Here is a 12,669-nt window from a genome sequence, read left to right as displayed (position 1 = left end):
TGATAAATCACACTGGGGGAGTGGGCTGGCCCTCTCTTGGTTCCTGGTCTGCGGATAGGAAGCATCTCCAGAGATAGCTAAGATATCGTGTTTTATTAAAATATTTACTTACCTTATATTTCACATTCTTTATTCTTTACCTTATTTCCTTACTTTCTTTCCATTATATTGTAAATTGACCCACTTTTTCCTGTCAGTATTCACCTATCTTGATAGCCCCAGCCTGTCATCATTCCTCCACCCCTCCTCCCTCCCTTAGTCCTGTCTCAGATATAATTCACAGTTCCCCCTTTCAATTTTTCTTCTTTTCATTTGTCAGATTATTATTTTATTCTTAATTTCACCCTTGCTTTCCTGAGTCCTTTATATTATTTTACCTGTCATTAATTATCTGCCCCTTATAGTGCCCGTCCTGTCATCAGCCCCCACCCTCCTCCCTCCCTTCACTCGGTCACCGTTACCACAGATTGCCCCCAAATTTTTATTTCATTAATACTGCTCCCATCCTGTAAAACATGTCCCGTCAGCCCCACCAGCCCGTTTCACTGACAGCGGGGAATCCGCGGCTCTCGCTGTGGCGGTAGCCCCGCCCCCGTCAGAGGGAGCGGTGGCCATCTTGGAAGACTCTGTTAGTGAGTCTGTTAGCGCCCGAGGGAAGCCTCGCAACGCTGCAGATCCAGTGCCTGTTAATTCAGCACCTGCGCCGGAGCTCAATAGGAGTGCCGGGCAGGAGGTGCATAATAGATTATCTAGAGGGAGGAGAGCCCACGCACCAGAAAGGGCTGTGCGCCCATCTTCAGCTGCACCACTGAGTCAGAGGGGGAGAAGGGGGAGGAGAGGTAGAACCTCCTCCCTTTCAACCACTAGGAGTAACAGACTTAATTCCAATCCACAAGTAGGGAATGATGCAAGTGTTAATACAGAATCAAACCTTAGTGGAGACAGGTTTGATGCGACTTCTATAAATAGGGATGTAAGGCCAATGGGTGGTTTTTCCTCAAATAATTCCCCTCATGTTAATTTGGGAGGTGATCCCATAGTAAATATAGTGTCACGGGCACTAGGAGTCTTTGCCCAGGATATCACCAGATGATGTTCTTACCAGAGTAATATAGCTGGTACTATGGTCCTCTGGTAGCAGGATGACAACGGAACAGGAGAATCAGCAGATGGTGAGAGAATGCTCAAGGAAAGTCTATGACTAGCAGCAACTGCTAATGACTTAGATGGATGTACACGAGGAACCAGATGGACAAGGAAACGTGAGGAGAGTCAGTGGTCTGCATACAGCAAGTTGTACCACTGCTATAGTGAGGAGGAATGTCCAGGAGTAGAGAGGAGGTAGTGAGAGTCAGTGGTCTGCGTATAGCAAGTTGTACCACTGTCTATAGTGAAGGAATGGATTCCAGGTGCAAGTAGGTAACGGGAAAGTCAGTGGTCTGCGTACAGCAAGTTGTACCACTGCTTATGTGAGAGGATACTTGAAACTGGTGCCAATGGGAAATAGGAGTCAGTGGTCTGCGTCAGCAAGTTGTACCACTGCTATATATATGTGAGGAGGGGCACGAGGAGATGAATGTAATGCAGAGGATACACGGGGCACACGGAACTTGATCCCACGATGATATCCACAATACAATAATAATTGACAAGCGCTGCTTGAAGTATACAAAGTCACTAGAGCGATCCAGGTAATAGGAAACAAAGTCAATAGTAACAATAGCTTCAGTAGATAGAAGACTCCGGAGATGAACACAACACAGTCCAGACGGATATGCAATACAATAGCAAAGTCAATGGAAAGTATGCATACCGCGGTTCTGGAGAGCAGGCTGTCAAGGAGACGTGCAGGGATACCTGAACGGCTGACTGCGGCAGGAGGAGAGACCACTGGAAGATGGAAGCGGTAATCAACGGAGCAATACTCAGGAAGCAGTAGTAAGTAAAACTGGCAACATGATGAACACGGGAGAGTTGAGGCGGTCTGGAATCCAGCAGAGTAGCGGAGGCAGCGGAGGGAAGGTACGCTGAACACAGGAGAGTAGAGACGGTCTGGAATCCGGCAGCAGTAGCAGATAGGAATCAGTGGAGAGCTGACATGATGAACACAGGAGAGTTGAGACGGTCTGGAACCCGGCAGTAGTAACGGAGGCAGCGGAGAGCAGACACGCTGAACACAGGAGAGTTGAGGTGGACTGGAATCCGGCAGCAGTAGCAGATGGGAATCAGCTGAGTGCAGACACGATGAACACAGGAGAATTGAAGTGGTCTGGAAACCACAATCGTAGTAGACAGGAATCAGCTGGAGCTGAATACACGAGGAAACACAGGAATACCTTCAGAGGCTCATGGGGAATGAGACTCCAAGATCAGGCCTCAAGGTAATGATCACAGGTGGTTTAAATAGGTAGGGTTGCCTGATCATCCAATCAATTAAAAGCAACAGGTACTGAAGGTTTCATAAGGGCTGCACATGCGCAGACCCTCAGGATGGTGGACGGCCACAGTTCCTGAACACAGGAGAAATGGCACTCACAGTCCGGTGAGTGACATATAGATTCAACTGCTTCTATGAATCAAATCAGTATTAATCCTGCATTTATACAGCAACATGTCCCTTCAAGATTACCACCACTTATGCCAGAGGGGTGGTCGAGAGACAGAGGTCGTCCATGTCACGCTGGCGGTTCCCCTGCGGCTTTAGGTGCCCCCAGTACATACGTAGCACAATCTCCCCTTCTTTTTTCACAGGATGAAAGACATTCAGGCCAGGCTTCACACACACCCCATAATTTGTGGCAGGGATATCAGTTTTCATCAGAAGATGCCCCTTTTAGGCCTATTAATGCCAACAATGCAGGGCCTCAATACGGTTATATGGCAACACACTCAAGGAACATGCCATATACGTTTATACAGAACCAGAGTAGATACCCACCGCCATCAATGCAGTATATGCAACCTTTGAATACATCATCTGCCTGGACCCTCCCTTTTCCGCCCCCCCGCTTCACAAGGAAATTTTAGCACAGGGTCTCAGTGGTCAGCTCCCTACCCGCCACAAGACAGAAGACTACCATATGCTTATTCAGACATGGCATCTCCATTACAAAACGCTATTCCCCAGCAAAGTTTTAATCAAATTACGGTTCAAATGGTTGGAGATAATACATTGTCACAACCACCAGCCCCGGGTTTTCGAGTTAGTAGGGGGTTTGAAGTCCCTGTACCCGCTTCACTTAGCAGTACTGGTCAGGTAGGGGTGTCTAGATCAGAAGTAGTACCTGTGTCTAATGTACTTTCTCATTCAGTAACACAGACAAGTCAAGGAGGTGAATTGAGTTCGTTAGGAGGATTGGGAGTATCATCGCAAGTCGCATCGGTGGAAGAGGCACTACAAGCAAGTAGAACAACTGTCAGTGCGCCTCAGGACAGCTCATCACAACAGACACCGGGGATCTCGGGTACTGCAGTCGGTGAGAATAATGTTTTAATTATGCACCAGTCACGAACACAGACACATAGTCCCGCTATGTCATCTACTGATGACGATTCGTCGGATGACGAACAATGCTCGCGCAAGCTCCTTAGATTGTTGAAAAATCACTTGAGTCACCCAGCTAAGATAGCGTCCGCGGCAATGGCTCCATGAGCTGCGTTAGGTGGCCCCATGGTACGCTGTGACAATACAGCGCTGTTAAAAGGTGTGAGGCCATGTATCAAAGACCGAATTAGAAAAGGTGTGTTTGTAGATATGTTTTCACTGACAAAAAAAAGTAAGAAAGATTTGGCCACGGCTTGTGCTAAAGGGGGTATCGGTGAAGAAGCGTATCGATCCTTTAATAATTGGGTTTCAGGCTACTGTGTTTTTGCGGCATGCTATTTAGATACCAGACCGGCAGCCCTAATTGACGTATGGCGTTATCTTCACTTGATAACTGAAATGGCAAATAAAGATGGGCATAATGCGTGGAGGAGATATGATGAGAGCTTTAGGGAGAAGGCTGAAGGGCTAGATCGGATACCATTTGAATGTAAAGATATGGAAACTTGGTCAGAACTTATGCGCCCTTCGGGTGGGGGTCAATTTGGAAATGATAGGTTTCCAGGAACTGGGGGGTATAGTGCCCCCCGTAGAAAGCAGAATAGATGTTTTGCTTTTAACAATTCCACCTGCGGCAGAGGAGAATCATGCAGGTATAGACATACCTGCGCGATTTGTAGAGGTGCCCATTTCGCAAAGGATTGTACAAGGAATACAACGACCCGTGGAAGGGGTCGCGGCATGTCAGGAGCTGCTTCACAAGACTCCTTCACCAGTTAATTTGGATTGTCTATATAGATGGTTGGGTTTCTTTCCAGACACCCTGCATGCCAAATTTCTCCACAACGGTTTTACTGATGGTTTTAGGTTGCCTATTGTTGGACTGGTGCGGTCTAGTGATGGTCGGAATTTGAAATCAGCGTCTCTTGTTCCCCAAGTATTGTGGGATAAAGTTAATAAGGAAGTCACCCTGGGACATATGTTAGGCCCATTTAACTTACCTCCTTTTGCGGATTTAATATTGTCCCCTGTTGGTGTTGTGCCAAAGAAAACGGCAGGTAAATACCATTTAATCCAGCACCTGTCTCATCCCCCGGGTTTTTCAGTGAACGATGCCATTGACGAGAGACACAGTTCAGTGAGCTATCAGTCTTTCGAAGAGGCATTAAAGCTTGTTAGATCATTTGGGAAGGGTGCGCTTTTAGCTAAAATAGACGTAGAATCAGCATTTAGATTGCTCCCCCTTCATCCAGAATCTTTCAGATTCATGGGTTTTAAATTGCAAGACGGCTACTATATTGATCGCTGCCTTCCAATGGGATGTTCGGTATCTTGCGCATATTTCGAATGTTTTAGTTCCTTCCTGCATTGGCGTATACAAGCAGGAACAGGCCACGTTGGCCTGGCTCATTATTTAGACGATTTTTTATTCATTGGCCCAGCCGCATCGTCAGTTTGCGCAGATGTATTGTTTTCGGCAAAATCTCTTTTTGCCGTTATGGGAGTTCCAATAGCCCATGACAAAACTGAAGGCCCTATTGATTGTTTGTCTTTCTTGGGTATAGAAATCGATACTACAGCAGGATGTTGTCGTCTACCCAAAGAAAAGATCGATAAGTTAGTTTTCGTTATCTCGGAAGTTTTAAGTTCAGACACAAGTCCTTTGAAGGGGATACAGTCATTGTTAGGATTATTGAACTTTGCTTGCAGAGTCATTCCGATGGGAAAGATTTTCTGCAGAAAGTTGCAATTAGCTACAGCGGGTTTAACGAAGCCCCATGCTCGGCTTCGTTTAGCCATGGACATTCGATATGACCTTCGAATCTGGTCCACATTCTTAAAAGATTTTAATGGAGTGCGGATTTGGCAGTCTCCTATTGTATCTAGTTTAGAATTAGAGCTCCATACAGATGCCTCCGGAGCTCACGGCTTCGGAGCCTTTTTTAAAGGGGAATGGTGTGCTTCCCCTTGGCCGATAGAATGGAGACAAAACGGTTTAGTAAAAAATCTATTGGTATTGTAATTATTTCCAATAGTATTGTCCCTTGAATTGTGGTCCAGTAGTTTGTCGGGCCAAAATGTAATTTTTTGGTGCGACAATTTAGGTGTCGTCCAGGCCATTAATCAACAAAAGTCAACTTTGTTACCTGCGGTCAATCTGTTGTGCAGATTGGTACTTTTGTGCTTAAAGTTTGATATCTCTTTCCGGGCTAAACATGTCCCAGGAATAGAGAACCAGGTAGCCGACTCGTTATCTCGTTTTCAATGGAGTCGATTTAGAACACTTGTCCCTCACGCTAATTTAATTGGAATTCCTTGTCCTATTTCCGCTTGGCAGATGGTCGAGTCGGTATAAAGGACTTGGCGGAAGCTTCATTGGCTCCTTCTACTAGACGATCTTATCGTGCTTCATGGCAACAATGGCAATTATTTCTGAACACATGCCCGGGTGCTTTTCCCTCAGGTCAGAATGAACCCATCTTAGAATTCATGTGGAACAGATATTTACAGGGTGCTACTAAATCTAATATGGCGTCTACACTTGCTGGCATTTCATTTATGGCACGCCTGCATGGGTTTCCAGACCCAACAAAAGGATTCATGATTTCTAAAGCGTTGAAAGGTTGGGCGAGGGAACGACCAGTAGAGGCTGACACTAGGCGTCCCATTTCCATTGAAGTATTGAAACAATTGGTAGGGGCACTTGCATCAGTTGCTTCCAATCCATATGAAGCATTGTTATTTAGTACAGCTTTTTGTATGGCCTTCCATGGGGCTTTTAGAATAAGCGAACGTGTGGCAAGATCTCACACCGATATTGGAAATGCTTTATTGGCTAAGCACACACATATTAATTCTACACATGTTTCTTGTAAGTTGACCCGATCAAAAACCGATCAGTTTAAGCCTGGACAGTGGTTCAACATATGTACACACGAAGATTCAAACATTTGTCCGGTGATATTGTGTTCAAAATTTTCTCTGATTCGTCCTAAAGGAGGGGATATGTGGCTACTGCATGCAGATAGATCACCGCTTTCTAAATTTCAATTTAATGCCCTATTTAAACGTTCATTAAGCTATATCGGATTAGATCCATCCTTGTATGGTACCCATTCATTTAGAATTGGGGCGGCTACAGCTGCAGCTGAGAAAGGTGCTTCCTCTGCGGACATACAGGCTATTGGCCGTTGGAAATCCAAGGCCTATAAAACTTATTCGCCCGCAATCCTAGTTTAATAGGCTTTTGCCTCGCCAACTCGTTAACCCATGGCTATGCTGCTTGTCGCTTTTAGCGAGGGCATGAGGGGATTTTTTTTCCCGTTTCTCCTGGATAAAAGCCTGATTGGCTATTGGCCTCCGGGGTGTCTCGGTTTTTTTGTCCTTCATATGGGCTAACTTCCCCTACCCTCCCTCCCACATTCACGTGTCACGATTAGATTGATTATTAGCAGCCTGTGCGGCTGAGTTAGTATTCGCAAGTTAAAGCGTCACATTATTTCTGTGGCTGCTTGGTTGTTATTGCAATAAACAATGATATTAGTTCGTTTTGATAAAGCTGTTCGATCGGTAAGGATTTCTCTTGGTTATATATCCAATGACATTAGTCGGATTAGTAAAGCGATCCTAGATTTAAGACAGACATGCTTGGTTATATATATTTAACGAACTTTCATATAAGTATTGGATCTGCTGTTGTATGCAGAGATCAGTCCCCTTTAACATATTAGATATTTATATTTCCCACATGGGCATAGTAGCATAAGGTTCTTTGGTAAAGCTGTCCGGTCATTAATGATTTCGCTTGAAGTGACATTTCCAAGAATACTAGTAAACCGATTTTAGATTAAGACGGACACGCTTGGTTACACGAATTAAAGAACTTATATAGAGAATTGATCTACTGCTGTGTGCAGGGGTCAGCCCCTTCATTTAACTTACTAAATACTTACATTGCTCTAATTGAAATAGTTATTAAATGGTTCTAATAAGTGAAACATGTTTCTTTGGTTATAGGTGCTCTGAACAGGAAGACAACCATATGGGTTTTAGGCCACTCATATGTTTTTTGGGCAGAAAAACACAATTTGGCCTATGATTGGGCATTATTTCCCAGCCCAGTAGCTATAAAATGGGTGGGAAAAAGGGGCCTTAGATGGCTTTCGATTAAAACCCTACTTGAAGAAGAAATTAATAGTCACGGTTCCCCCCCTGATATTGTAGTTGTGCATGCTGGAGGTAACGATTTAGGGCAAGCTAAATCACTGGAATTAATTATAAACATGAGGGAAGATTTTAAAGCTATGCATGCGAAGTGGCCAGAGATTAAATGGTTTTGGTCACATATTATTCCACGTCTCAACTGGGGAGTTACAATTGCTGCTCCCAAAATGCAGTCCATACTAAGAAAGACCAACAAAGCTGCAGACAAAGTAGTACTTGCTTTGGGGGGTACAGTAGTTGCACACCCATGGATATCCGTAAGGGATACTCAATTTTTTCGCCCTGATAGGGTCCACTTAAATAATCAAGGTTTAGAATTGTTTATATTGCAGATTTATGGGCAGTTAGTTTCAGTGGTCAGGGGTTCATATGGCGGGCTGATAACCCGTTAAAGGGTTACAGCGGTGGGTAGGAGAGCGGTGCAGTGACTAATCGAAGGTGCTACCATTTAATGGCCGCACGTTGCTGAACCTTTCGCAGCAACCCGACTCTTGGTCCTCTTGGGCGGATGGTTCCTTTGCGCGCCTTGAGCGGGCGCGTTATTGTGAGTCCAGATGGGGGCAGTAGCGTTGACGCCAAGTTTAGCTCCGGCCAATGTTAAGACTTGGGACTCGTAAAGTCTTGGAACAGTGGTAAGTGAGGTTTACAACTGTATTGGTTTCAAGATTAGTTGTTAGCTAACTGCGTTTCTCTCGCCTCCATGACAGTTCAAAAATGTCATTAATAAACTGCGACCCCTTACCAAATATATATACTGTGTCCGTGTGGTTATTTTAGTTAAGTATAGTTAAGAATTTAACAATAAAGGTTATAAGTTGTGTCAAGGTATTAACACTGAGCATTTTAAGATAAACTATTCCACTATCACTTCTATTCACTGGATGTTGTAAACAAAGTTAAATAAACAAGTACTTAATAATATTACATCAAATGACACTAATCAAAATAAATTAATTATACAAGTATTACAAATAGTGATTTTTATATTTATATTTAAAAAAATCAGCATAATAGCACATTTTAGATCTTGCCCAGCAATAACTTTCCAACCACCTTGTAGTCAATCAGGATATTATAAACATTTCTACATAATATTTTATTTGTAAGGCTCCACAACACTCCACAGCGCCGGATATATGTTAAACAAATAGTTGTCCCTGCACCTGGTCCTGATACGAGGTTTCAAACTGTAAAAGTTTGTATCAGCTAAATTAAGTGTCAAATGTTAACATTCTTTAACGAGGCTAAAGTTAGCTTCTTATTCGGCCAGCTTCTTATTCGTTTCTAATTCAGGCTCCAGCTTCTTATTCAGAAAAGCTTTTTTTTAAAGTATTAAATCAATTTGGATCACTGATTTCATGTCAAATTAACACTACAGGGGGTTCCTTATACAAAATGCATTACTATTTTGCCTGACCCAACAAGGTTATGGGCATGAAATCAGGGGGCAAAGTGGGCAAAGTCACCATATTTTATCATTTTTAATAAGTAGCTGCAGATTTGCAGGGGTTAAATGCCATTGGGCCAGCAATTTGACAGTGGGAATCAACACAGGGTAGTCAGTTACATATAAAACATCTGTCTTTTGCCTGGCCCAACGCTGTTTTGGGCATGCAATCAGGTGGCAAAGTGGGCACAGATAGCATTTTGAGCATTTTGAATAAGTAGCTGCAGATTTGCAGGTGTTAGATGCCGTTGACCCAGCAATTTGACAGTGGGAATCAACACAGGGTGGTCAGTTACATATAAAACATCTGTCTTTTGCCTGGCCCAACGCTGTTTTGGGCATGCAATCAGGTGGCAAAGTGGGCACAGATAGCATTTTGAGCATTTTGAATAAGTAGCTGCAGATTTGCAGGGGTTAAATGCCGTTGGGCCAGCAATTTGACAGTGGGAATCAACACAGGGTGGTCAGTTACATATAAAACATCTGTCTTTTGCCTGGCCCAACGCTGTTTTGGGCATGCAATCAGGTGGCAAAGTGGGCACAGATAGCATTTTGAATAAGTAGCTGCAGATTTGCAGGGGTAAAATGCCATTGGGCCAGCAATTTGACAGTGGGAATCAACACAGGGTGGTCAGTTACATATAAAACATCTGTCTTTTGCCTGGCCCAACGCTGTTTTGGGCATGTAATCAGGTGGCAAAGTGGGCACAGATAGCATTTTGAGCATTTTGAATAAGTAGCTGCAGATTTGCAGGGGTTAAATGCCATTGGGCCAGCAATTTGACAGTGGGAATCAACACAGGGTGGTCAGTTACATATAAAACATCTGGCTTTTGGCTGGCCCAACGCTGTTTCGGGCATGCAATCAGGTGGCAAAGTGGGCACAGATAGCATTTTGAATAAGTAGCTGCAGATTTGCAGGGGTTAAATGCCGTTGGGCCAGCAATTTGACAGTGGGAATCAACACAGGGTGGTCAGTTACATATAAAACATCTGTCTTTTGCCTGGCCCAACGCTTTTTTGGGCATGCAATCAGGTGGCAAAGTGGGCACAGGTAGCATTTTGAGCATTTTGAATAAGTAGCTGCAGATTTGCAGGGGTTGATGTTTTTATTAAAAAATTGCAACAAAAATAAATACAGTATCACTTTGTCCAAGATAAAATAGACTATGTACATTATCCAAAGGGTAAAAAGGACCACTATGAACAAAAACTTTACACACCCAATTCTACTACAATCTCATCACAAAACAACTAATACACCACTTCACAAATATAAAAAAGACAAAAAACACAAAACAAATCAAAAACTTCCACGAGAGAAACATGCTAACCCTTGCACAATACTTTTCATTACCACCACCCCGCCACCAATCTATAATACCACCCACACATCCTTTACTGTCAGGTAATGAAAGCAATCTTTAAATGTATGTAAACCTTATTAAAAAAAAATCTAATAGTGATAAAACAGGATAGATAGCCAAGAATGGAGAGACTGCCATGCCCCTCTCCATTTCCCTTATTTTCCAAACCTTGTGCAGAATACTATCCACCACCTCACTATAGGAAAGGATTTTGCCCCTAATGGACACTAAACACCGTGCGCTCCATGTGTAAAACCTAACAACTACGCTAAATAAAAAACGAATGCTTAAATAAAAATCCCCACACCTTTTCAGCACTCCATACACCCACTCAGGGTAACTAAGCCCCAAAAGACAGGGAAGGCCTAAGGCATGGGACACTCCCTTGTAAACCTCTATATTAAAAGGACACTGAAGCAAGAAGTGGTCCATTGTCTGTTTTTGCCTCATCCACCTCAATCTGCCATTTCCTTGTCACCTTTAAACCCTGAACCACATAGGCCGGGAGGTATCCATGCTTAACTCGAAAAAAAATTCGGGACCCGCATCCAACCATGCATTGAGAAAGAGGTGCACCTACACACGAAAGCCAGCTACCCACTGAGGGGAGACTCCAAAAAGAGACTCCCGAGATGAAGCTTCAAGAAGTACTAAAGAACAGAACTGGGTTTACCATTCCCAGGCCACCTTCATCCTTCGGTTTGTAGGTCACACTCCTCTTGATGAAGTTCAACTTGTTCCCCCATAACAACTGAAAGAACAAGGAACTGACCTTGACCCTTAATGATTCTGAAAACAGACATATGTAACTGATGTACAAAAAAATTGGGATCAAGTAAGTCTTGATCAAATCAATCCGTTCTCTGTAGGGCAGCTTCCACTTCTTCCAGTTATCCACCTTAGAGGTGGCATCTGACAGTTTCAATTCCCAATTTCGCTGGGCATATTCACCCGAACCAAATAGAATGCCTAAAATTTTAACCTCTTGACTGGCCTGAGGGAGCGCATCCGGAATGACAAACTGCTGTCCTACCTCCCCTAACCAGAGAACTTGACTCTTTTCTTGGCTTATCTCTGAGCCCGAAGCCTCAGAATATTCGCAGATTAGATTTTCAATGCCACGCGCCTCGGCCATGTCTGACAAGACGACTGTGACATCATCAGCGTAGGCCGCCACCTTCAAGGGAACTTCCACAGCCAGCTGCACTCCTTTCACTGCACCGTTCTAAATCCTCCTGATAAAAGGATCAATCGCAAATACATAGAGGAGAGGGCTCAAGGGACAACCTTGTCTGACTCCAGATGACACCGCAAAAGTAGTACCCACCCAACCATTTACAAGAGGGAAGCTCTTGGCCTACCTATAAATGGTACGTAGCCAATCAACCAACCTCACTGGCAGACCATACCTCTCAAGAAGTGCCCACAGATATTCATGATTGACACAATCAAACGCCTTAGATTGATCCAGCGCCAGAAGGTACTCACCGCACTTCTCAGCCCTGCACCGCTCCACGGCCTCCGAACGCCAAGGACAGCATTAAAGATGCTCGGCCGCAAGAGACCAATAGGAGGGACCTCGCTTGCACTACCATTTGCATTTGTGGAGATCCGCGAGGCGCCCAACCCTAGTCTCTTGCAAAATCAAAAAATCAACCTCAAGCATGTTGAAAAAATCAAGGGCCAAATAACGAGCTTGATCGAAATGCACAGATGCCACATTAATGGTGGCAAACTGTATGGGTTGGGGAGCCATCATTAAAGATTATAGGCATGGGCATTACCTTCATTACCTCTCAGCATTATATTACCTAACACCTATAAGGCCTTTGACCCTATCCCCGGATCCTGTATACCATCACTTCTGGCCAAAGACTCTTCTGACCGAACCACACGGTCAATCCCAGGAATTGTCCCCCCCTTCTGGATATATTTTCTCCCCCTCCCCCCCCTGGTTCCATCCCACCCACCTCTCTCTTATCCTGCTCCCTATCCACTTGATTATTTCCACCTAAACTACGAACTACCTCAAACATGGTGTCAGTATCCTCAAAACCCTTAGCAGGCTCCCCACCTACTTGAATTAC

The sequence above is a fragment of the Mixophyes fleayi genome, chromosome 5, assembly GCF_038048845.1.
Source record: "Mixophyes fleayi isolate aMixFle1 chromosome 5, aMixFle1.hap1, whole genome shotgun sequence".
Taxonomy (NCBI): domain Eukaryota; kingdom Metazoa; phylum Chordata; class Amphibia; order Anura; family Limnodynastidae; genus Mixophyes; species Mixophyes fleayi.
Note: the sequence above shows the minus strand (reverse complement) of the source record.